The 25,152-nt window shown below is 49.5% G+C and overlaps 1 long non-coding RNA gene across 11 annotated transcripts; it reads right to left on the bottom strand.

Annotated features, from left to right (window-relative positions):
- Positions 1-1,300: 1,300 nt before the first annotated feature.
- On the bottom strand, positions 1,301-19,422 carry LOC135309311 (uncharacterized). 11 transcript variants are annotated; one of them, XR_010369634.1, is made up of 39 exons: positions 18,896-19,422; positions 18,755-18,796; positions 18,337-18,667; positions 17,209-18,256; positions 17,068-17,109; positions 15,524-16,980; positions 15,382-15,423; positions 15,117-15,285; positions 14,949-15,034; positions 13,809-14,871; positions 13,705-13,732; positions 13,440-13,610; positions 13,295-13,357; positions 12,159-13,217; positions 12,018-12,059; positions 10,474-11,930; positions 10,332-10,373; positions 10,067-10,235; positions 9,899-9,984; positions 8,759-9,821; positions 8,655-8,682; positions 8,390-8,560; positions 8,245-8,307; positions 7,109-8,167; positions 6,968-7,009; positions 5,402-6,880; positions 5,282-5,323; positions 5,017-5,185; positions 4,849-4,934; positions 3,709-4,771; positions 3,605-3,632; positions 3,497-3,510; positions 3,340-3,380; positions 3,195-3,257; positions 2,051-3,117; positions 1,909-1,950; positions 1,766-1,810; positions 1,521-1,561; positions 1,301-1,439 (listed from the first exon to the last, which is right to left on the bottom strand). It is a non-coding gene; the product is annotated as an uncharacterized LOC135309311 (long non-coding RNA). The 11 variants fall into 11 exon arrangements; XR_010369626.1 differs by having other exon boundaries at positions 3,340-3,510; positions 15,502-16,980; XR_010369627.1 differs by having other exon boundaries at positions 3,340-3,510; positions 10,452-11,930.
- Positions 19,423-25,152: the final 5,730 nt, after the last annotated feature.

The raw sequence follows: 25,152 nt of genomic DNA, 5'->3' as shown, positions 1-25,152 counted from the left end.
TACCCAAAATCCCATAGAAGATAGATGAATGGTAAAGTTTTTATAACTGTTCTACCTAACTGTGACTACATGCCAGGGCAGGGCAGCTCCGACCGTAAGTGGCGCAATATAAGTACGCACAATATGAGCCAACAGAATTACATACCTTACAAGTACACACAATATAAGCCAACAGAATTACATACCATACAAGTACACGCAATATAAGCCAACAGAATTACATACCATACAAGTACACGCAATATAAGCCAACAGAATTACATACCATACAAGTACACGCAATATAAGCCAACAGAATTACATACCATACAAGTACACGCAATATAAGCACATACAATATAAGCCAACATAGATTCATACAATATAATCACATACAATATAAGCCAACATAGATTCATACAACATAAGCACATACAATGTAAACCAGGACTTCGGATAACTCTCTGGAAGATTAATTCTTGAGCACCGTACCCTTTGAGAAGATGGAACTTACAGAACTATGGCAGTCACATGAGGAGGGTGTAAGACACTCCCTATAGAAGCCCAAGAGAATAGCACAGGAAGAAAAAGGCACTACCGCAGCTGAGACGGAAGACTGATGAGAACCTCTTGTGTACTTCTTTGTGTCTCAAAAGAGAGATGGCAGAATAAGCAATGTCCGGGAAGGAACGCGAGTAAAATATGGCCGATACGGCACGGAATGAGGCCGATATGGCGTCGAGATGTAACAAAGGCCTACGACACGGAAGACGATGGACACAGACTACGTAACGCAGACACCGTAACGTAGACAACGTAACACAGACACAGGTGACATAACACAGACACAGGTGGAAACTGCCTAGCAGTTTCACCTTATGGACTCAAGATTGCTAGCGCAAGATGAGCCAGAGGCCAAAGATGCCAAATTAAAGCGAGTCCTATGGCAATAGCGTGTGACGATGAAATGCAACTCCTTAAAAGAAGTTAGTGCCAAAGCAGTTAAGAGGATGCTTGAGAGGCTCGGTGGGCCTAGAGAAGGAAGCAAAGACTGCCGGGTGATGGTGGCTATAGCTCCAGACCCGAAGGCGAGCTCCTCGGGAGAAAGATCCTAGACGATGTCGAGGGTCGAAGGAGGCTGACGACGCAAAGTTCGCGAGAACGTGGAGACGGGTCGGAACTGCCCTGCCCGGCAAAGGCTCTGGTGAGGCCGAGGAGAAACCCTCTCCCTTTACATCCGAGGGACCTGTTCCGCTACAGATTGCTCCGCTAAGCTAACATCACATGGCCTCCTGTGATAGTAAAGTTTTTTCCCCTTCTCCCAACTATGGACCCCAACACTTAGCTTTTGGATGACGAGCTGACAAAATCCATCCCCGGTGGGACGTGGACGTTGAGACGGTCTCGTGTGCTTCGGTGGCGTTCTCTCCAAACTTTGCCTACGAAGCTCCTCGCGGTACCTAAGACAAAACAGAAAATGTGACTATTGCCCTCAAAAACAATAATCCCCGGGACTCCTCCACACCACTGCCCCGGCTCACCTCAAATCTTGATTTGACTCCAGAGTCTGCCTGGAAGGTACCTGCAAAACGAAAAGGTACACGCTTAGCATGCTTCTGCATAACGCTCGCCTATGAGTCACCCTGCCTAAACAGACTCACCCCCTCACACCTGTTCCTTGGCAGTGATGGAACCGGCAAAGAAACAAAGCAAAAAAGCATGCTCTTGCTTTGTTTCTTTGCCTAACCTCCCTAACCTGACAAATACACCATAAGCTTGCACCCACCTGGCATCGGGCATCCTCAGCTGGCATGGACTGAAAGTGGACTGCCTAAAAAAAACCAACAAAAAACAGTGGATGCTTAGAGTTGCACCAGAAATTGAGACCCCAGCAATAGCAAGTGCTTCTGTCCACTGGTCACTCCTCACCTCGACCACTTTGCCTTGACTGCTGCTAGATGGCTTTACTTCCTAAAAATAAACAAAAAGAACAATGCTGTAACAGAGTCACCATTTACACTCCCCCTGCAGAGACAAACAGGGACTGATCTACTCAGGGGAACCCACTCACCTGGGATAGGGAGTTCTGCCATGGATTTTATCTGTCTGCATCTGAAACAGAGTCAGGACAAAGTTCAAAGGGCAGCAGGATAACTTCACAGCTCCAGACAACTTCCTAGAGTCAACCTAGGAATACCATCTAGAATCCAACTACACCCCACATTACAAATTCCAAGCCCCCAGGATGTGTCCTACTACACCAGGCTACGCGGCAGGGCAGAGCAGCTCCGACACAAACGTGTGCGGACGCCCGTGACACGGGACAGGACAAACAATGAGGACACAACAGGGACTACTATCTCTTGACAAGAAGAATGACTGCAAGGACTGAGAGAATGGAAAATGAAATGACTGAGGTGAGATTGACAGTGAGATGATGAGGCTCAGACAACCAGGGAGGAAGTATCTCCTAAGAGAATGATTTTGTCAAAGAAGTGCAAAGATGGACATCTGAGAATCCTACGGTCAGAATCCTCTACCTATCTTTGCATTCTTACGAGCCCTAATCTGCCATAATGGATCCTTGCGATGCACAGCAGTACGTACAGCTCAGAACAAGACCTGCAAAGACATCTGACTGGAAGCTCCTAAACAGAAATGCAATTCTGATGCCTGTCTGAGCTCCTGAGCCAAAAGTCCTACTGCATTTGTGCCAGGCCAAGAAATGCAGAGATCACAGATGCTAAGAATGATGCCAGGGTTTCTGATGGGCCCCTCAAAGGGCTAAGGTAGACGATGCATGACATGAGACATATAAACAACACCAGGTACGTTAGACAAGTGACACGATACACACTGGGACTGCTCTACCCTGCGCACCTCAGCACTGGGATCAAAAGTGACACTTTCCCTTTATGTGGCCTAAGGGGACACTACTTGGATAGCCTCAGCCCCAAAGCAGACTCAAAAACCCCTCCCGGTGAGTCCCAACCCAGCACCCCACATTCACCCCCTCGGCAAGTTGTAGCCCTTGACTTATCTCTCAGACATCTGGGGATGCCAATCTGCATCAGGTGCAAAAGAAGGCCGCCTTGCCATCTGGGAAGTTCTCGCTGTCACTGGGCTGCTGCCTCATAGCTACATTAAAGAAATGAAAACATCAGTGTATGGTCTTACCAGCACATTGCCCAAAACCCAACTCTTCCGCTACTCACCATCTCCTAATGCCATTAGCTTCAGCAACGCTTGGAGGCCGATGCCATTGTGGCAGGGTGTGCCTGGTTTAAGGGGAGACAGGGAGATGTGGCATTGCTGAAACATGAGCGGACCCTCGCTCCTCCTCCCTATTCCCTGACTCACCGCAACTCCTCGGCAGCTGCCAAAGGCCAGCCGGATGGCACCTTTAAACAGAAAGGTTCAGGGCTTCATCGCAGAGTCCTGCAAAACCTCCACAGGGCTCGCAAGAGCAGCAAACCAGATCCATTGGCCGGTTGGGGGGTGGGGGGGCTCGGCCTACTCCAAATGGATTGCCTAAAGCACACAAACAAGACAGAAGGCTTAGAGTTGCACCAGAAACTGAGACCCCAGTAATAACAACTGCTTCTGTCCACTGGTCACCGCTCACCTTGACTGCTGATATCCAGCTTTACTTCCTAAAAACAAAACCAAAGAACAGTGCTGTATGAGTCACCATTTACACTTCCCCTGCAGAGACAAACGGTGACTGACCTGCTCGGAGGAACCCCCTCAGCCAGGATGGGGTGCTCTGCCACAGATTTTATCTGCCTGCATCTGAAAGAAAGTCAGGACAAATGTCAAAGGGCTGCAGGATAATTTCACTGCTCCAGGCACCCTGTGTCCATCTACAAATCCCATCTATAATCCAACTACACCCCACACTACAAATTTCAAGCCCCCAGGATTTGTCCTATTACACCAGGCTATGCAGCAGGGCAGAGCAGCTCCGGCACAAATATGTGCAGACACCCGTGACACAGGACACGACATGACAAACAAGGGGGACACAACAGGAATCTCTTGGCAAGAAGAATGACTGCAAGGACTGAGAGAACGGAAGATTAGATGACCGAGATGAGACTGATGGCGAGCTGATAAGGCTCCCAGAACCCTGGAGGAATAACCTGCTAAGACAATGGTTTATTCCAAGAACTACAAAGATGGATGTCTGAGAATCCTACGGTCAGCATCCTCTACCTATCTTTGCATTCTTACAAGCCCTAATCTGCCATAATGGATCCTTGCAAGGTAAATACAGCTCAGAACAAGACCTTCAAAGACGTCTGACTGGATGCTCCTAAAGAGAAATGCAATTCTGATGACTGTCTGAGCTCCTGAGTCAAAAGTCCTGTGGCATTGGTGCCAGGCCAAGAAATGCAGAGATCGCAGATGCTAAGAATGATGCCAGGGTTTCTGATAGGCCCCTCAAAGGGCTAAGGTAAAAGACATGAGAAAGCCAAAAACACAGAACGCACAGTAGACAACTGACACGATACCCTCCGGGACTGCTCTGCCCTGAGCACCTCAGCATTGTGATCAAAAGTGACGCTTGGCTTTTGTGTGGCCTAAGGGGCCACTTCTTGGACATCCCCAACTCCAAAGCAGACTCAAAAATCCCTCCCTGTGAGTCCCAACCCAGCACCCCACTATCATCCCCTCTGTGGGTCACAGCCATCGACTTATCTGCAGATGCCAATCCGTGTCAGATGCAAAAGAAGGCCGCCGCGCCGTCTGGGAAGTTCCTGCTGTCACCGGGCTGTTGTCTCTTAGTCAGCTGCATTCGAGAAAACAGAGCATCAATGCCTGATCTTAGCAGCACATCAGCCAAAACCCAACAATTCTGCTACTCACCCTTCCCCTAGCAATGCTTGGGTCCCTTATGAATGCCGCACGCTTCGGCTGCGCTCGGAGGCTGACGCCGTCATCGCAGGGTCCGCCTAAGTTAAGAGGAGAGAAGGTGATGTGGCATTGCTGACACCAGAGTGGACCCTCGCTCCTCCTCCCTATTCCCCGACTCACTGCAACTCCTCAGCCGCGGCCAAAGGCTACCCGGGTGACACCTTTAAATAGGAAAGGCAGAGGCTTCATCACCAAGTCCTGTAATACTTCCACAGGGCTCACGAGAGCAATGATCACAGTCCATCGGCCAGTGTGTGATGGGGAGTTATGCATACTCCAAATGGATTGCCTAAAGCACACACAAAGGAGAATGCATGCTTACAGTTGCACCAGAGATTCAGATCGCAGCAATAACAACAGCTACAGTCCACTAGTCACTGCTCACCTTGACCACCTCGCCTTGACTTCTGATATGTGGCTTTACTTCCTAAAAAGAAAAACAAAGAACAATGCTGTAACAGAGTCACCATTTATACTCCCCCTGCAGAGACAAACAGGGACTGACCTGCTCAGGGCAACCCACGCACCTGCGATGGGCTGCTCTGCCATGGATTTTATCCACCTGCATCTAAAAGAAAGTGAGGACAAACGTCAAAGGGCTGCAGGATAACTTCACAGCTCCAGACATCTTGGGTCCATCTACAAATCCCATCTATAATCCAACAACACCCCACACTACAAATTTCAAGCCCCCAGGATTTGTCCTATTACACCAGGCTATGCAGCAGGGCAGAGCAGTTCCGGCAAAAATATGTGCAGACACCCGTGACACAGGACACGACATGACAAACAAGGGGGACACAACAAGGACAGAAATCTCTTGGCAAAAATGACTGCAAGGACTGAGAGAACGCAAGATTAGATGACCGAGGTGAGACCGATGAGGCTCAGAGAACCCTGGAGGAAGAATCTGATAAGAGAACAGTTTATTCCAAGATCTACAAAGATGGATGTCCGAGAATCCTATGGGCAGAATCCTCTGCCTATCCTTGCATTCTTACGAGCCCTAATCTGCCATAATGGATCCTTGCGATGCACAGCAGTACATACAGCTCAGAACAAGACCTGCAAAGATATCTGACTGGATGCTCCTAAAGAGAAATTCAATTCCAATGCCTGTCCAAGCTCCTGTGTCAAAAGTCCTGTGGCATTGGTGCCAGGCCAAGAAATGCAGAGATCACAGATGCTAAGAATGATGCCAGGGTTTCTGATAGGCCCCTCAAAGGGCTAAGGTAAAAGACATGAGACAGCCACACAACACAATGCACAATAGCCACATGACAAAACACACCGGGACTGCCCTCCTCTGCTCAGCTCAGCACTGGGATCAAAAGTGACACTTCACTTTTGTGTGGGCTCAAGACAACATTTCCTGGATATCCTCAGCTCCAAAGCTGACTCAAAAATCCCTCCTGGTGAGTCCTGACACAGCAACCCCCTTCCATCCCCTCTGTAAGTCACAGCCCTCAACTTATCTCTTGGCTCTCCAGGAATGAGAATCCACATCAGGTGCAAAGCAAGGCCACCAGGCTGTCTGGGAGGTTCCTGCTGTCACCAGGCTGCTGTCTCCTAGTCTGTCAAGATAAAGGAAACCAGACATCAGTGCATCATCTTAGCAGCATATCGACCAAAACCCGAAAATTCTGCTACTCAACGCCTCCTAAGAATGACCGGGTCCTCGGCCCGCACGCTTCGGCCGTGCTCTGAGACCGACGCTGTCGTCACAGGGTACGCCTGGGTAAAGAGGAGACGAGGTGATGTAGGATAGCTGAGAACTGAGCGGACCCCAGCTCCTCCTCGATACCCCCCAACTCACCACGGCTCGTTGCCCATTCCTGAGGGCTACCCAGAAGCAACCTTTAAATAGAAAATTTCAAGGCTTCATCACAGGGTCCTGCAATACCTCCACAGGGCTCATGAGAGCAGCAAACCTGGTCAATCGGCTGGTTGGTGACAGGGGCTTGGCATAACCTGAGTAGATTGCCTAAGGCACACAAACAAGAACAGAGGCTTAGAGTTGCACCACAACTTGAGACCTGAGCAATAACAACTGCTTCTATCCACTACTCACCTTGACCACTTCAACTTGACTGTTGCTCTATCACTTTACTTCCTAAAATAAAAAAAAAGAACAATGCTGTACCAGAGTCACCATCTACACTCCCCCTGCAGAGACAAACAGGGACTGACCTGCTCAGGGCAACCCACTCACCTGGGATGGGGCGCTCTGCCATGGATTTTATCCATCTGCATCTGAAAGAAAGTCAGGAAAAATGTAAAAGGGCTGCAGGACAACTTCACAGCTCCAGACATCTGGGTCAGCCTAGGAATATCATCTAGAGTCCAACTACAGCCCAGACTACAAATTTCAAGCCCCCAGGATTTGTCCTATTACACCAGGCTATGCAGCAGGGCAGAGCAGCTCCGGCACAAATATGTGCAGACACCCGTGACACAGGACATGACATGACAAACAAGGGGGACACAACAGGGACAGGAATCTCTTGGCAAGAAGAATGACTGCAAGGACTGAGAGAACGGAAGATTAGATGACCGAGATGAGACTGATGGCAAGCTGATGAGGCTCAGAGAACCCTGGAGGAAGAATCTGATAAGAGAACAGTTTATTCCAAGATCTACAAAGACGGATGTCTGAGACTCCTACAGTCAGCATCCTCTACCTATCCTTGCATTCTTACAAGCCCTAATCTGCCATAATGGATCCTTGCAAGGTACATACAGCTCAGAACAAGACCTGCAAAGACATCTGACTGGAAGCTCCTAAACAGAAATGCAATTCTGATGCCTGTCTGAGCTCCTGAGCCAAAAGTCCTACTGCATTTGTGCCAGGCCAAGAAATGCAGAGATCACAGATGCTAAGAATGATGCCAGGGTTTCTGATGGGCCCCTCAAAGGGCTAAGGTAGACGATGCATGACATGAGACATATAAACAACACCAGGTACGTTAGACAAGTGACACGATACACACTGGGACTGCTCTACCCTGCGCACCTCAGCACTGGGATCAAAAGTGACACTTTCCCTTTATGTGGCCTAAGGGGACACTACTTGGATAGCCTCAGCCCCAAAGCAGACTCAAAAACCCCTCCCGGTGAGTCCCAACCCAGCACCCCACATTCACCCCCTCGGCAAGTTGTAGCCCTTGACTTATCTCTCAGACATCTGGGGATGCCAATCTGCATCAGGTGCAAAAGAAGGCCGCCTTGCCATCTGGGAAGTTCTCGCTGTCACTGGGCTGCTGCCTCATAGCTACATTAAAGAAATGAAAACATCAGTGTATGGTCTTACCAGCACATTGCCCAAAACCCAACTCTTCCGCTACTCACCATCTCCTAATGCCATTAGCTTCAGCAACGCTTGGAGGCCGATGCCATTGTGGCAGGGTGTGCCTGGTTTAAGGGGAGACAGGGAGATGTGGCATTGCTGAAACATGAGCGGACCCTCGCTCCTCCTCCCTATTCCCTGACTCACCGCAACTCCTCGGCAGCTGCCAAAGGCCAGCCGGATGGCACCTTTAAACAGAAAGGTTCAGGGCTTCATCGCAGAGTCCTGCAAAACCTCCACAGGGCTCGCAAGAGCAGCAAACCAGATCCATTGGCCGGTTGGGGGGTGGGGGGGCTCGGCCTACTCCAAATGGATTGCCTAAAGCACACAAACAAGACAGAAGGCTTAGAGTTGCACCAGAAACTGAGACCCCAGTAATAACAACTGCTTCTGTCCACTGGTCACCGCTCACCTTGACTGCTGATATCCAGCTTTACTTCCTAAAAACAAAACCAAAGAACAGTGCTGTATGAGTCACCATTTACACTTCCCCTGCAGAGACAAACGGTGACTGACCTGCTCGGAGGAACCCCCTCAGCCAGGATGGGGTGCTCTGCCACAGATTTTATCTGCCTGCATCTGAAAGAAAGTCAGGACAAATGTCAAAGGGCTGCAGGATAATTTCACTGCTCCAGGCACCCTGTGTCCATCTACAAATCCCATCTATAATCCAACTACACCCCACACTACAAATTTCAAGCCCCCAGGATTTGTCCTATTACACCAGGCTATGCAGCAGGGCAGAGCAGCTCCGGCACAAATATGTGCAGACACCCGTGACACAGGACACGACATGACAAACAAGGGGGACACAACAGGAATCTCTTGGCAAGAAGAATGACTGCAAGGACTGAGAGAACGGAAGATTAGATGACCGAGATGAGACTGATGGCGAGCTGATAAGGCTCCCAGAACCCTGGAGGAATAACCTGCTAAGACAATGGTTTATTCCAAGAACTACAAAGATGGATGTCTGAGAATCCTACGGTCAGCATCCTCTACCTATCTTTGCATTCTTACAAGCCCTAATCTGCCATAATGGATCCTTGCAAGGTAAATACAGCTCAGAACAAGACCTTCAAAGACGTCTGACTGGATGCTCCTAAAGAGAAATGCAATTCTGATGACTGTCTGAGCTCCTGAGTCAAAAGTCCTGTGGCATTGGTGCCAGGCCAAGAAATGCAGAGATCGCAGATGCTAAGAATGATGCCAGGGTTTCTGATAGGCCCCTCAAAGGGCTAAGGTAAAAGACATGAGAAAGCCAAAAACACAGAACGCACAGTAGACAACTGACACGATACCCTCCGGGACTGCTCTGCCCTGAGCACCTCAGCATTGTGATCAAAAGTGACGCTTGGCTTTTGTGTGGCCTAAGGGGCCACTTCTTGGACATCCCCAACTCCAAAGCAGACTCAAAAATCCCTCCCTGTGAGTCCCAACCCAGCACCCCACTATCATCCCCTCTGTGGGTCACAGCCATCGACTTATCTGCAGATGCCAATCCGTGTCAGATGCAAAAGAAGGCCGCCGCGCCGTCTGGGAAGTTCCTGCTGTCACCGGGCTGTTGTCTCTTAGTCAGCTGCATTCGAGAAAACAGAGCATCAATGCCTGATCTTAGCAGCACATCAGCCAAAACCCAACAATTCTGCTACTCACCCTTCCCCTAGCAATGCTTGGGTCCCTTATGAATGCCGCACGCTTCGGCTGCGCTCGGAGGCTGACGCCGTCATCGCAGGGTCCGCCTAAGTTAAGAGGAGAGAAGGTGATGTGGCATTGCTGACACCAGAGTGGACCCTCGCTCCTCCTCCCTATTCCCCGACTCACTGCAACTCCTCAGCCGCGGCCAAAGGCTACCCGGGTGACACCTTTAAATAGGAAAGGCAGAGGCTTCATCACCAAGTCCTGTAATACTTCCACAGGGCTCACGAGAGCAATGATCACAGTCCATCGGCCAGTGTGTGATGGGGAGTTATGCATACTCCAAATGGATTGCCTAAAGCACACACAAAGGAGAATGCATGCTTACAGTTGCACCAGAGATTCAGATCGCAGCAATAACAACAGCTACAGTCCACTAGTCACTGCTCACCTTGACCACCTCGCCTTGACTTCTGATATGTGGCTTTACTTCCTAAAAAGAAAAACAAAGAACAATGCTGTAACAGAGTCACCATTTATACTCCCCCTGCAGAGACAAACAGGGACTGACCTGCTCAGGGCAACCCACGCACCTGCGATGGGCTGCTCTGCCATGGATTTTATCCACCTGCATCTAAAAGAAAGTGAGGACAAACGTCAAAGGGCTGCAGGATAACTTCACAGCTCCAGACATCTTGGGTCCATCTACAAATCCCATCTATAATCCAACAACACCCCACACTACAAATTTCAAGCCCCCAGGATTTGTCCTATTACACCAGGCTATGCAGCAGGGCAGAGCAGTTCCGGCAAAAATATGTGCAGACACCCGTGACACAGGACACGACATGACAAACAAGGGGGACACAACAAGGACAGAAATCTCTTGGCAAAAATGACTGCAAGGACTGAGAGAACGCAAGATTAGATGACCGAGGTGAGACCGATGAGGCTCAGAGAACCCTGGAGGAAGAATCTGATAAGAGAACAGTTTATTCCAAGATCTACAAAGATGGATGTCCGAGAATCCTATGGGCAGAATCCTCTGCCTATCCTTGCATTCTTACGAGCCCTAATCTGCCATAATGGATCCTTGCGATGCACAGCAGTACATACAGCTCAGAACAAGACCTGCAAAGATATCTGACTGGATGCTCCTAAAGAGAAATTCAATTCCAATGCCTGTCCAAGCTCCTGTGTCAAAAGTCCTGTGGCATTGGTGCCAGGCCAAGAAATGCAGAGATCACAGATGCTAAGAATGATGCCAGGGTTTCTGATAGGCCCCTCAAAGGGCTAAGGTAAAAGACATGAGACAGCCACACAACACAATGCACAATAGCCACATGACAAAACACACCGGGACTGCCCTCCTCTGCTCAGCTCAGCACTGGGATCAAAAGTGACACTTCACTTTTGTGTGGGCTCAAGACAACATTTCCTGGATATCCTCAGCTCCAAAGCTGACTCAAAAATCCCTCCTGGTGAGTCCTGACACAGCAACCCCCTTCCATCCCCTCTGTAAGTCACAGCCCTCAACTTATCTCTTGGCTCTCCAGGAATGAGAATCCACATCAGGTGCAAAGCAAGGCCACCAGGCTGTCTGGGAGGTTCCTGCTGTCACCAGGCTGCTGTCTCCTAGTCTGTCAAGATAAAGGAAACCAGACATCAGTGCATCATCTTAGCAGCATATCGACCAAAACCCGAAAATTCTGCTACTCAACGCCTCCTAAGAATGACCGGGTCCTCGGCCCGCACGCTTCGGCCGTGCTCTGAGACCGACGCTGTCGTCACAGGGTACGCCTGGGTAAAGAGGAGACGAGGTGATGTAGGATAGCTGAGAACTGAGCGGACCCCAGCTCCTCCTCGATACCCCCCAACTCACCACGGCTCGTTGCCCATTCCTGAGGGCTACCCAGAAGCAACCTTTAAATAGAAAATTTCAAGGCTTCATCACAGGGTCCTGCAATACCTCCACAGGGCTCATGAGAGCAGCAAACCTGGTCAATCGGCTGGTTGGTGACAGGGGCTTGGCATAACCTGAGTAGATTGCCTAAGGCACACAAACAAGAACAGAGGCTTAGAGTTGCACCACAACTTGAGACCTGAGCAATAACAACTGCTTCTATCCACTACTCACCTTGACCACTTCAACTTGACTGTTGCTCTATCACTTTACTTCCTAAAATAAAAAAAAAGAACAATGCTGTACCAGAGTCACCATCTACACTCCCCCTGCAGAGACAAACAGGGACTGACCTGCTCAGGGCAACCCACTCACCTGGGATGGGGCGCTCTGCCATGGATTTTATCCATCTGCATCTGAAAGAAAGTCAGGAAAAATGTAAAAGGGCTGCAGGACAACTTCACAGCTCCAGACATCTGGGTCAGCCTAGGAATATCATCTAGAGTCCAACTACAGCCCAGACTACAAATTTCAAGCCCCCAGGATTTGTCCTATTACACCAGGCTATGCAGCAGGGCAGAGCAGCTCCGGCACAAATATGTGCAGACACCCGTGACACAGGACATGACATGACAAACAAGGGGGACACAACAGGGACAGGAATCTCTTGGCAAGAAGAATGACTGCAAGGACTGAGAGAACGGAAGATTAGATGACCGAGATGAGACTGATGGCAAGCTGATGAGGCTCAGAGAACCCTGGAGGAAGAATCTGATAAGAGAACAGTTTATTCCAAGATCTACAAAGACGGATGTCTGAGACTCCTACAGTCAGCATCCTCTACCTATCCTTGCATTCTTACAAGCCCTAATCTGCCATAATGGATCCTTGCAAGGTACATACAGCTCAGAACAAGACCTGCAAAGACATCTGACTGGAAGCTCCTAAACAGAAATGCAATTCTGATGCCTGTCTGAGCTCCTGAGCCAAAAGTCCTACTGCATTTGTGCCAGGCCAAGAAATGCAGAGATCACAGATGCTAAGAATGATGCCAGGGTTTCTGATGGGCCCCTCAAAGGGCTAAGGTAGACGATGCATGACATGAGACATATAAACAACACCAGGTACGTTAGACAAGTGACACGATACACACTGGGACTGCTCTACCCTGCGCACCTCAGCACTGGGATCAAAAGTGACACTTTCCCTTTATGTGGCCTAAGGGGACACTACTTGGATAGCCTCAGCCCCAAAGCAGACTCAAAAACCCCTCCCGGTGAGTCCCAACCCAGCACCCCACATTCACCCCCTCGGCAAGTTGTAGCCCTTGACTTATCTCTCAGACATCTGGGGATGCCAATCTGCATCAGGTGCAAAAGAAGGCCGCCTTGCCATCTGGGAAGTTCTCGCTGTCACTGGGCTGCTGCCTCATAGCTACATTAAAGAAATGAAAACATCAGTGTATGGTCTTACCAGCACATTGCCCAAAACCCAACTCTTCCGCTACTCACCATCTCCTAATGCCATTAGCTTCAGCAACGCTTGGAGGCCGATGCCATTGTGGCAGGGTGTGCCTGGTTTAAGGGGAGACAGGGAGATGTGGCATTGCTGAAACATGAGCGGACCCTCGCTCCTCCTCCCTATTCCCTGACTCACCGCAACTCCTCGGCAGCTGCCAAAGGCCAGCCGGATGGCACCTTTAAACAGAAAGGTTCAGGGCTTCATCGCAGAGTCCTGCAAAACCTCCACAGGGCTCGCAAGAGCAGCAAACCAGATCCATTGGCCGGTTGGGGGGTGGGGGGGCTCGGCCTACTCCAAATGGATTGCCTAAAGCACACAAACAAGACAGAAGGCTTAGAGTTGCACCAGAAACTGAGACCCCAGTAATAACAACTGCTTCTGTCCACTGGTCACCGCTCACCTTGACTGCTGATATCCAGCTTTACTTCCTAAAAACAAAACCAAAGAACAGTGCTGTATGAGTCACCATTTACACTTCCCCTGCAGAGACAAACGGTGACTGACCTGCTCGGAGGAACCCCCTCAGCCAGGATGGGGTGCTCTGCCACAGATTTTATCTGCCTGCATCTGAAAGAAAGTCAGGACAAATGTCAAAGGGCTGCAGGATAATTTCACTGCTCCAGGCACCCTGTGTCCATCTACAAATCCCATCTATAATCCAACTACACCCCACACTACAAATTTCAAGCCCCCAGGATTTGTCCTATTACACCAGGCTATGCAGCAGGGCAGAGCAGCTCCGGCACAAATATGTGCAGACACCCGTGACACAGGACACGACATGACAAACAAGGGGGACACAACAGGAATCTCTTGGCAAGAAGAATGACTGCAAGGACTGAGAGAACGGAAGATTAGATGACCGAGATGAGACTGATGGCGAGCTGATAAGGCTCCCAGAACCCTGGAGGAATAACCTGCTAAGACAATGGTTTATTCCAAGAACTACAAAGATGGATGTCTGAGAATCCTACGGTCAGCATCCTCTACCTATCTTTGCATTCTTACAAGCCCTAATCTGCCATAATGGATCCTTGCAAGGTAAATACAGCTCAGAACAAGACCTTCAAAGACGTCTGACTGGATGCTCCTAAAGAGAAATGCAATTCTGATGACTGTCTGAGCTCCTGAGTCAAAAGTCCTGTGGCATTGGTGCCAGGCCAAGAAATGCAGAGATCGCAGATGCTAAGAATGATGCCAGGGTTTCTGATAGGCCCCTCAAAGGGCTAAGGTAAAAGACATGAGAAAGCCAAAAACACAGAACGCACAGTAGACAACTGACACGATACCCTCCGGGACTGCTCTGCCCTGAGCACCTCAGCATTGTGATCAAAAGTGACGCTTGGCTTTTGTGTGGCCTAAGGGGCCACTTCTTGGACATCCCCAACTCCAAAGCAGACTCAAAAATCCCTCCCTGTGAGTCCCAACCCAGCACCCCACTATCATCCCCTCTGTGGGTCACAGCCATCGACTTATCTGCAGATGCCAATCCGTGTCAGATGCAAAAGAAGGCCGCCGCGCCGTCTGGGAAGTTCCTGCTGTCACCGGGCTGTTGTCTCTTAGTCAGCTGCATTCGAGAAAACAGAGCATCAATGCCTGATCTTAGCAGCACATCAGCCAAAACCCAACAATTCTGCTACTCACCCTTCCCCTAGCAATGCTTGGGTCCCTTATGAATGCCGCACGCTTCGGCTGCGCTCGGAGGCTGACGCCGTCATCGCAGGGTCCGCCTAAGTTAAGAGGAGAGAAGGTGATGTGGCATTGCTGACACCAGAGTGGACCCTCGCTCCTCCTCCCTATTCCCCGACTCACTGCAACTCCTCAGCCGCGGCCAAAGGCTACCCGGGTGACACCTTTAAATAGGAAAGGCAGAGGCTTCATCACCAAGTCCTGTAATACTTCCACAGGGCTCACGAGAGCAATGATCACAGTCCATCGGCCAGTGTGTGATGGGGAGTTATGCATACTCCAAATGGATTGCCTAAAGCACACACAAAGGAGAATGCATGCTTACAGTTGCACCAGAGATTCAGATCGCAGCAATAACAACAGCTACAGTCCACTAGTCACTGCTCACCTTGACCACCTCGCCTTGACTTCTGATATGTGGCTTTACTTCCTAAAAAGAAAAACAAAGAACAATGCTGTAACAGAGTCACCATTTATACTCCCCCTGCAGAGACAAACAGGGACTGACCTGCTCAGGGCAACCCACGCACCTGCGATGGGCTGCTCTGCCATGGATTTTATCCACCTGCATCTAAAAGAAAGTGAGGACAAACGTCAAAGGGCTGCAGGATAACTTCACAGCTCCAGACATCTTGGGTCCATCTACAAATCCCATCTATAATCCAACAACACCCCACACTACAAATTTCAAGCCCCCAGGATTTGTCCTATTACACCAGGCTATGCAGCAGGGCAGAGCAGTTCCGGCAAAAATATGTGCAGACACCCGTGACACAGGACACGACATGACAAACAAGGGGGACACAACAAGGACAGAAATCTCTTGGCAAAAATGACTGCAAGGACTGAGAGAACGCAAGATTAGATGACCGAGGTGAGACCGATGAGGCTCAGAGAACCCTGGAGGAAGAATCTGATAAGAGAACAGTTTATTCCAAGATCTACAAAGATGGATGTCCGAGAATCCTATGGGCAGAATCCTCTGCCTATCCTTGCATTCTTACGAGCCCTAATCTGCCATAATGGATCCTTGCGATGCACAGCAGTACATACAGCTCAGAACAAGACCTGCAAAGATATCTGACTGGATGCTCCTAAAGAGAAATTCAATTCCAATGCCTGTCCAAGCTCCTGTGTCAAAAGTCCTGTGGCATTGGTGCCAGGCCAAGAAATGCAGAGATCACAGATGCTAAGAATGATGCCAGGGTTTCTGATAGGCCCCTCAAAGGGCTAAGGTAAAAGACATGAGACAGCCACACAACACAATGCACAATAGCCACATGACAAAACACACCGGGACTGCCCTCCTCTGCTCAGCTCAGCACTGGGATCAAAAGTGACACTTCACTTTTGTGTGGGCTCAAGACAACATTTCCTGGATATCCTCAGCTCCAAAGCTGACTCAAAAATCCCTCCTGGTGAGTCCTGACACAGCAACCCCCTTCCATCCCCTCTGTAAGTCACAGCCCTCAACTTATCTCTTGGCTCTCCAGGAATGAGAATCCACATCAGGTGCAAAGCAAGGCCACCAGGCTGTCTGGGAGGTTCCTGCTGTCACCAGGCTGCTGTCTCCTAGTCTGTCAAGATAAAGGAAACCAGACATCAGTGCATCATCTTAGCAGCATATCGACCAAAACCCGAAAATTCTGCTACTCAACGCCTCCTAAGAATGACCGGGTCCTCGGCCCGCACGCTTCGGCCGTGCTCTGAGACCGACGCTGTCGTCACAGGGTACGCCTGGGTAAAGAGGAGACGAGGTGATGTAGGATAGCTGAGAACTGAGCGGACCCCAGCTCCTCCTCGATACCCCCCAACTCACCACGGCTCGTTGCCCATTCCTGAGGGCTACCCAGAAGCAACCTTTAAATAGAAAATTTCAAGGCTTCATCACAGGGTCCTGCAATACCTCCACAGGGCTCATGAGAGCAGCAAACCTGGTCAATCGGCTGGTTGGTGACAGGGGCTTGGCATAACCTGAGTAGATTGCCTAAGGCACACAAACAAGAACAGAGGCTTAGAGTTGCACCACAACTTGAGACCTGAGCAATAACAACTGCTTCTATCCACTACTCACCTTGACCACTTCAACTTGACTGTTGCTCTATCACTTTACTTCCTAAAATAAAAAAAAAGAACAATGCTGTACCAGAGTCACCATCTACACTCCCCCTGCAGAGACAAACAGGGACTGACCTGCTCAGGGCAACCCACTCACCTGGGATGGGGCGCTCTGCCATGGATTTTATCCATCTGCATCTGAAAGAAAGTCAGGAAAAATGTAAAAGGGCTGCAGGACAACTTCACAGCTCCAGACATCTGGGTCAGCCTAGGAATATCATCTAGAGTCCAACTACAGCCCAGACTACAAATTTCAAGCCCCCAGGATTTGTCCTATTACACCAGGCTATGCAGCAGGGCAGAGCAGCTCCGGCACAAATATGTGCAGACACCCGTGACACAGGACATGACATGACAAACAAGGGGGACACAACAGGGACAGGAATCTCTTGGCAAGAAGAATGACTGCAAGGACTGAGAGAACGGAAGATTAGATGACCGAGATGAGACTGATGGCAAGCTGATGAGGCTCAGAGAACCCTGGAGGAAGAATCTGATAAGAGAACAGTTTATTCCAAGATCTACAAAGACGGATGTCTGAGACTCCTACAGTCAGCATCCTCTACCTATCCTTGCATTCTTACAAGCCCTAATCTGCCATAATGGATCCTTGCAAGGTACATACAGCTCAGAACAAGACCTGCAAAGACATCTGACTGGATGCTCCTAAAGAGAAATGCAATTCTGATGCCTGTCTGAGCTCCTGAGTCAAAAGTCCTGTGGCATTGGTGCCAGGCCAAGAAATGCAGAGATCACAGATGCTAAGAATGATGCCAGGGTTTCTGTTAGGCCCCTCAAAGGGCTAAGGGAAAAGACATTAAACAACACATAATGCACAATAGCCACGTGACACAACACACGCCGGGACTGCTCTGCCCTGCGCACCTCAGCACTGGGATCAAAAGCGACACTTTGCTTTTGTGTGGGCTCAAGACAACATTTCCTGGATATCCTCAGCTCCAAAGCTGACTCAAAAATCCCACCTGGTGAGTCCCGACACAGCAGCCCCCTTCCATCCCCTCTGTAAGTCACAGCCCTCAACTTATCTCTTGGCTCTCCAGGAATGAGAATCCACATCAGGTGCAAAGGAAGACCACCAGGCTGTCTGGGAGGTTCCTGCTGTCACCAGGCTGCTGTCTCCTAGTCTGTCAAGATAAAGGAAACCAGACATCAGTGCATCATCTTAGCAGCATATCGACCAAAACCCAACAAGTCTGCTACTCACCGCCTCCTAAGAGTGACCGGGTCCTCGGGCCGCACGCTTCGGCCATGCTCTGAGACCGATGCAGTCATCGCAGGGTACGCCTGGGTAAAGAGGAGGCGAGGTGATGTAGCACACCTGAGAATTGAGTGGACCCCGGCTTCTCCTCGATACCTCCCCGACTCACCACGACTCCTCGGCCATTCCTGAGGGCTACCCAGAAGCGACTTTTAAATAGAAAATTTCAAGGCTTCATCACAGGGTCCTGCAATACCTCCACAGGGCTCGTGAGAGCAGCAAACCTGGTCCATTGGCCGGTTGGTGACAGGGGCTTGCCATAACCTGAGTAGATTGCCTAAGGCACACAAACAAGAACAGAGGCTTAGAGTTGCACCACAACTTGAGACCTGAGCAATAACAACAGCTACAGTCCACTGCTCACCTTGACCACTTCAACTTGACTGTTGCTATATGGCTTTACTTCCTAAAATAAAGAAAAATAAAAATGTTGTAACAGAGTCACCATTTACACTTCCCCTGCAGAGACAAACAGGGACTGACCTGCTCAGGGCAACCCACGCACCTGCGATGGGCTGCTCTGTCATGGATTTTATCCATCTGCATCTGAAAGAAAGTTAGGACAAAGGTCAAAGGGCTGCAGGACCACTTCACACCTCCAGACAGCTTGGGTCAACCTAGGAATACTATCTATAATCCAACTACACCCCACACTACAAATTTCAAGCCCCCAGGATGTGTCCTATTACACCAGACTATGCAGCAGGGCAGAGCAGCTCCGGCACAAATACGTGCAGACACCCGTGACACAGGACAGGACAAACAAGGGGGACACAACAGGGACAGGAATCTCTTGGCAAGAAGAATGACCTCAAGGACTGAGAGAATGCAAAATGAGAGGACATAGGTGAGACCGATGGTGAGCCGATGAGGCTCAGAGAACCCTGGAGGAAAAAAGATGCTAACTGAATGATTTCTTTTAAGAACTGCAAAGATGGATGCCTGTGAATCCTATGGTCAGAATCCTCTACCTATCCTCACGTTCTTACAAGCCCTAATCCCCAATAATGGATCCTTACAAGGCAAAGCTGTCCATACATCTGACAGGATGCTCCTAAAGAGAAATGCAATTCTGATGCCTGTCTGAGCTCCTGAGGGAAAAGTCCTGTGGCATTGGTGCCAGGCCAAGAAATGCAGAGATCGCAGATGCTAAGAATGATGCCAGGGTTTCTGATAGGCCCCTCAAAGGGCTAAGGTAAAAGACATGAGAAAGCCAAACACACAGAATGCACAATAGACAACTGACACAATACACTCCAGGACTGCTCTGCCCTGCGCACCTCAGCACTGGGATCAAAAGTGACACTTGGCTTTTGTGTGACCTAAGGGGCCACTTCTTGGACATCCCCAACTCCAAAGCAGACTCAAAAATCCCTCCCTGTGAGTCCCAACCCAGCACCCCACTATCATCCCCTCTGTGGGTCATAGCCATCGACTTATCTGCAGATGCCACTCCGTGTCAGGTGCAAAAGACCTCCCCTCGCCGTCTGGGAAGTTCCTGCTGTCACTGAGCCATTGTCTCTTAGTCAGCTGCATTCGAGAAAACAGCATCAATGCTCTATCGTGGCAGCACATCAGCCAAAACCCAACAATTCTGCTACTCACCCTTCCCCTAGCAATGCTTGGGTCCCTTATGAATGCCGCACGCTTCGGCTGCGCTCGGAGGCTGACGCCGTCATCGCAGGGTCCGCCTAAGTTAAGAGGAGAGAAGGTGATGTGGCATTGCTGACACCAGAGTGGACCCTCGCTCCTCCTCCCTATTCCCCGACTCACTGCAACTCCTCAGCCGCGGCCAAAGGCTACCCGGGTGACACCTTTAAATAGGAAAGGCAGAGGCTTCATCACCAAGTCCTGTAATACTTCCACAGGGCTCACGAGAGCAATGATCACAGTCCATCGGCCAGTGTGTGATGGGGAGTTATGCATACTCCAAATGGATTGCCTAAAGCACACACAAAGGAGAATGCATGCTTACAGTTGCACCAGAGATTCAGATCGCAGCAATAACAACAGCTACAGTCCACTGGTCACCGCTCACCTTGACCACCTCGCCTTTACTTCTGATATGTGGCTTTACTTCCTAAAAAGAAAAACAAAGAACAGTGCTGTAACAGAGTCACCATTTATACTCCCCCTGCAGAGACAAACAGGGACTGACCTGCTCAGGGCAACCCACTCACCTGGGATGGGGTGCTCTGCCATGGATTTTATCCATCTGCATCTAAAAGCAAGTGAGGACAAACGTCAAAGGGCTGCAGGATAACTTCACAGCTCCAGACATCTTGGGTCCATCTACAAATCCCATCTATAATCCAACTACACCCCACACTACAAATTTCAAGCCCCCAGGATGTGTCCTATTACACCAGACTATGCAGCAGGGCAGAGCAGCTCCAGCAAAAATATGTGCAGACACCCGTGACACAGGACATGACAAACAATAGGGACACTAAATACAACACATTATGCTCCACACCATGTGAGGCATGGATGAGAAAAAATTTCCTGGCAAGATTTATAATGGCAAGGACCAAGAGAACGCCAAAAGAGATGACTGATGCTAAGGTGACAGTGGATGGTGGAGGCTCCTCCAACGAGCACAAGAAAAGACTAGATCAGAGTGACCTGTTCTAAGAACTGTTGGTCATGATGATCAAGATGGCTGTGAGACAATGCTATGTTTAAAATGTTCTCCATATCACACAATCTTATAAACCCCTGGATATTACAGCTCATGGCTGGAAAGGATGGATGGTGATACAGCCAGGCACAAGGCCTCAAGAGACATCTGACTCGATGCTTCTGAGATGTGACTCGGAGACGCGGTCAAGCCCGCCGGTAAAAGAACGAATGATATCGGCATCCTGCCGAGAAGTGCGAGCCTTCGAGAACCTAGAGATGATGGCTGATGCTTGTGGTAAGGGCCTTGACAGGAAAAGGCAGAAATATCTGATCCAAGAAGCCCCAAACACACAGTAGGTAACAGTACACCGGACAACACAACATAGACCGGAACTGTTCTGCACCGCGCACCCTACAGCTGCATTCAGAGGTAGAGTGTCTCCCTTATGCTGTCTTAAGCGGCCACTTACAGGACATCCCTTTACCCTCTGCTAATTTTTAAATCTGTCCCAGGAATTCCCAACCCACTACTCTCCTATCCTCCCATCTCCAGGCCGTGGCCCCCCACTTATCTTTTGGATGACCGGTGATGTGAATCCATGTTGGACCTGAAATGAGTCTGCCTCAGAGCAGGTCTGCCATGGTCACCTGTTAACCTCTCAGTCAGCTGCAATAAAGTAAACCAAAAACAATGTATGAGTTTTGTGTTATGTGGGCCGAATCCCAGCAAGTCAGCTACTTGCCTTCTCCTGAGCATGCCAGGGTCCTTGAGTCTCCAGCTTCATCCTGAGTCCAAGGCTGTGGCTGTTATTATGAGTAGCACCTGGATTAGAGAGAGGCAAAGTTACATGGCATTTCTGTGACTGCAGTGGATGAGCTTGTGTGCTGTAAGCCATGTGAATGCTTCTGCTACAATTGTGAAAAGCCTTGGGGGGGCCCTCAAATAGACACTGTTTCTCACCCTGCTGCCTTCAAAACCCCCCACAATAACTCCTAACCTGATACCTGCTCACCTTCCCTCTCCTAGTCACAATCCTCAACTCATCTGAAGCCTCCATCTCAAACATCATGTTTGACACAATGCAGATGCCTTTTGTGACATGATGGAAGTTGCGCTCCTCCTAAGAAAAAAAAAAAGACTAAAAAGAAAACCAGAAATTACAAAAGCACCTTACCATCCCTAAACATACAATCCAGTATCACAAACCTAAATACTCCCTGTGTTCAGTACTGCTTTCTTCACAGTACCTTCAAAGCCTCCGTTGCTCCACATGCCCAAAAGCACCTGCTGAAAACAAGCTGAGATAAGCTGAAAGAGCCTCTTCACCAAAATGAGAGCAAAGCTCTTATCCCAGCAGATCCCAGAGAGGGAATGAAGCCCCTCTGCAAAGGCTGGGGTTAATATACCCCTGATGGTGCCCGCCTCTCATTCCCATGGCACCCAGGAAAAAGGAGGGGGCAAATCCCACAGGGTATAAAAGCCCTCAGAGTAGCTGCAGCTGTTTGGTTCCTCTGACTTGAATTCAAGGGGGCTGAAGGGCTTGTTATAGGAGAAAATTCTTCAGGGAAATGACAACACTTTCCTTTTTACTGCAGCTACTTAGAGCAAAAGGGCAGAAAACTGGTAAGAAATAAAACTTTGTATTTAGGCAGTATAGCTAGATACATTGGGTAATTTGCTGTTACCTTACAAAATTATTTCTTTAGTGACTGCTAAGTAGTACTTTGTGTGTGGCTAAGGTGGGTGGAGAGGAATGATATGAATATTCCAAGTCTCCTTAGGACCTTTATGAGGTCTACATTATAAATAAAATATAAATTTAAAAAAATATTCTCCTAGGCAGTGTAAGGGTTAAGTACATGCCAGGCTCACCCTTCTCTGGGATATTTGGTCCTAGGGCACAGAAAAGGTAGCCTGAAATGTAGTATTAAACCCTTAAAATGCTGAAAAAGGCAGAGCTTCCTTCAAGTGAACCCCTTAAAAGAATGAAATGGGGCAGCTGCCTTCACTGAAACTGATAAAATGGTAAATAAATGGCTTCTTCCCTTTAATTTAATCCCCTAAAAATTTGGGAAAAGCAGGGTTTCCCTCACTTTAAAACTCTCCAGAGATAAAAAAGAGGGATTTTTCCCTCAATCCAAACCCTTAAGAAGGAGGGGCAACTGGACTTCCTCCTCAATTTAAGCCTTAGGATAACAAAAAGGAGGCAGTTACCCTTAATTTAAACCCATAAAAAACATTAAGGTTTCCCCCTTCCATTTAAACTGGAAAATAACAGAAAATGGGGACTCCCTGTCAATTAACACCCCTAACACCACAGGCAAGGCAGGGATGCTTTCAACTGAGACCATTAAAATTGCAAGGGAAGCAGATTCCCTCACAATTTGCACAGAGAAAATATTGGAAAAGGAAGCTTTTTTCTCTCACTTTAAACCCCTTTTTTCTTACTAACCCCCCTCTTTTCTGGGACTACTCTGGAGGGCCTGGGGGCTCTGGGGAGGGACTGACACAGTAAAAGGGGTAATTCAAAAGCTCTCTCCTGGAACCCCACATGCTGCCTGCCCTGCTCAGGTGCTGCCCCTTGGCAAGAGAGTTCTTCCTTTGGCATTTTCTCAAAGCGATGCTCTGTGCCTGGGTGGGTCCGGCTGCTCCCTGGCCCCTGCTGAATGCTCCAATCATAGCTCCTGGAGGGAGGCTTGGATACCCCCGTTAGCCCCTCTGGATGAGCAGCTCCCTGTGCGGGTGTGCCCGGGTAGCACTCTGAAAGCGGCTGGTCACACGTGGGGGCTGCTGGACCTTGGAGTGGGGGCTGAGGTGAAGAAAGGTCCTGTGGGGAGTTCCCTCCCCTACAAATCCCTTTGTATGCCCCTTAAACAATGGGGTGCCAGACTTTCCTTTCCAAGGAAATTAATAGTCTTTTTTCTCTGTGTGCCTGTGGCCAAATCTGGGATTCTGCCTCCAAAATTGCAGAGAACAATTTCTCACAGACTGCAGCTGAACACCAAGAACTCTTGCTGCCCTTGGAGTTCTTCTGCAAACAGACATCGGCATGCAGCAGGGGTGAGTTGGGTTTTACAGCAAAGAAGGCCGGTGCAGGATTTCTCCAGGAGCAAAGCTGCCCCCACTGAGAGCTAGAGCTGTCCTGGCAGTGCCAAGCACCTCCTGCAAACTGGCATCAGGAAACTCAGGGGGTGAGTTTTTCTGCGCAGAATTTCTCCCAGACCAGAGCTGAGAGCATCTAACCCTAAACAAACCAACTTGGCTGGGTCTAAAACTTACAGCCTTTGCACCGGCAGCGTGGGACCCAACCTGCTGTGCCACCGCTGGCCCCTTTCTAAAGCATTCCACTGCAGTCCTAAAACTTTGCCTTTTCAGAGGGTGTTTCCTCTGACCCTGACCATAATCTTCAAAATATGCTCAAGAATCCTACAATACCTTGAAAAAAGCCCCAACAATACCCTAAAAAATCGCAAAGAAGTCCTTGAAAACGTTCCAACATCGCCTAAATATCTTTTAAAGTCCGGGGAAAAAACCTCAAAAACACATGTTCAGCCTCCAAACTCTACCTCTTGCTCTCTAGCCTGCAGTTGTTGTCCCTACCTTTTTGCAGTGGGTCTTCTTGTCCTTGGAGGGCTCGTCCCTGTCCTGGTGTGAGGGTTGCTGTCTCGTCCCACTGGGAGGGTTCCGCTCTCCTCTCGCTGTTGGGGTTGCTGGGTTGTGCTGCTGTTGGGGGAAAAGGCTGTTGTTAGAGGGACTGGTTAGGGTGAGGCTAGGGCTGGGCTGAGGGGTGCAGCACCTGAACCCTAACTTGTCTCTTAAGCTGTACCCTGTAGCCCTGATCTCCCCTGGACTGTCCAGCCCTCAAGCCTTCTCCCTTTACCCCTCAACCCCTCCCTCTGCCCCCCAGCCCTCAGGCTCTGTGTGTAACCATCAAGTCCCCCTCTCAGCTGCCCCTCAGCTCCTGTGCGTCATCCTTAATCCCTCTAATTTGCCCCTCAGCCCCCTGCTTCTCTGTGTCACCCTCCAGCTGCCCCGGCCACCCTCAGCATCTCTGTGTGTCACCCCCTGTCCCCTCTCACTGTTCCTCCCTAGGCTCCCAGTCTGTCACCCTCAAGCCCCCATAGTGCCCCTCAAGCTAC

Source organism: Passer domesticus, chromosome 10 (genome assembly GCF_036417665.1).
Source record: "Passer domesticus isolate bPasDom1 chromosome 10, bPasDom1.hap1, whole genome shotgun sequence".
Taxonomy (NCBI): Eukaryota; Metazoa; Chordata; class Aves; order Passeriformes; family Passeridae; genus Passer; species Passer domesticus.
This window is presented reverse-complemented; position numbering and strand designations above follow the sequence as displayed.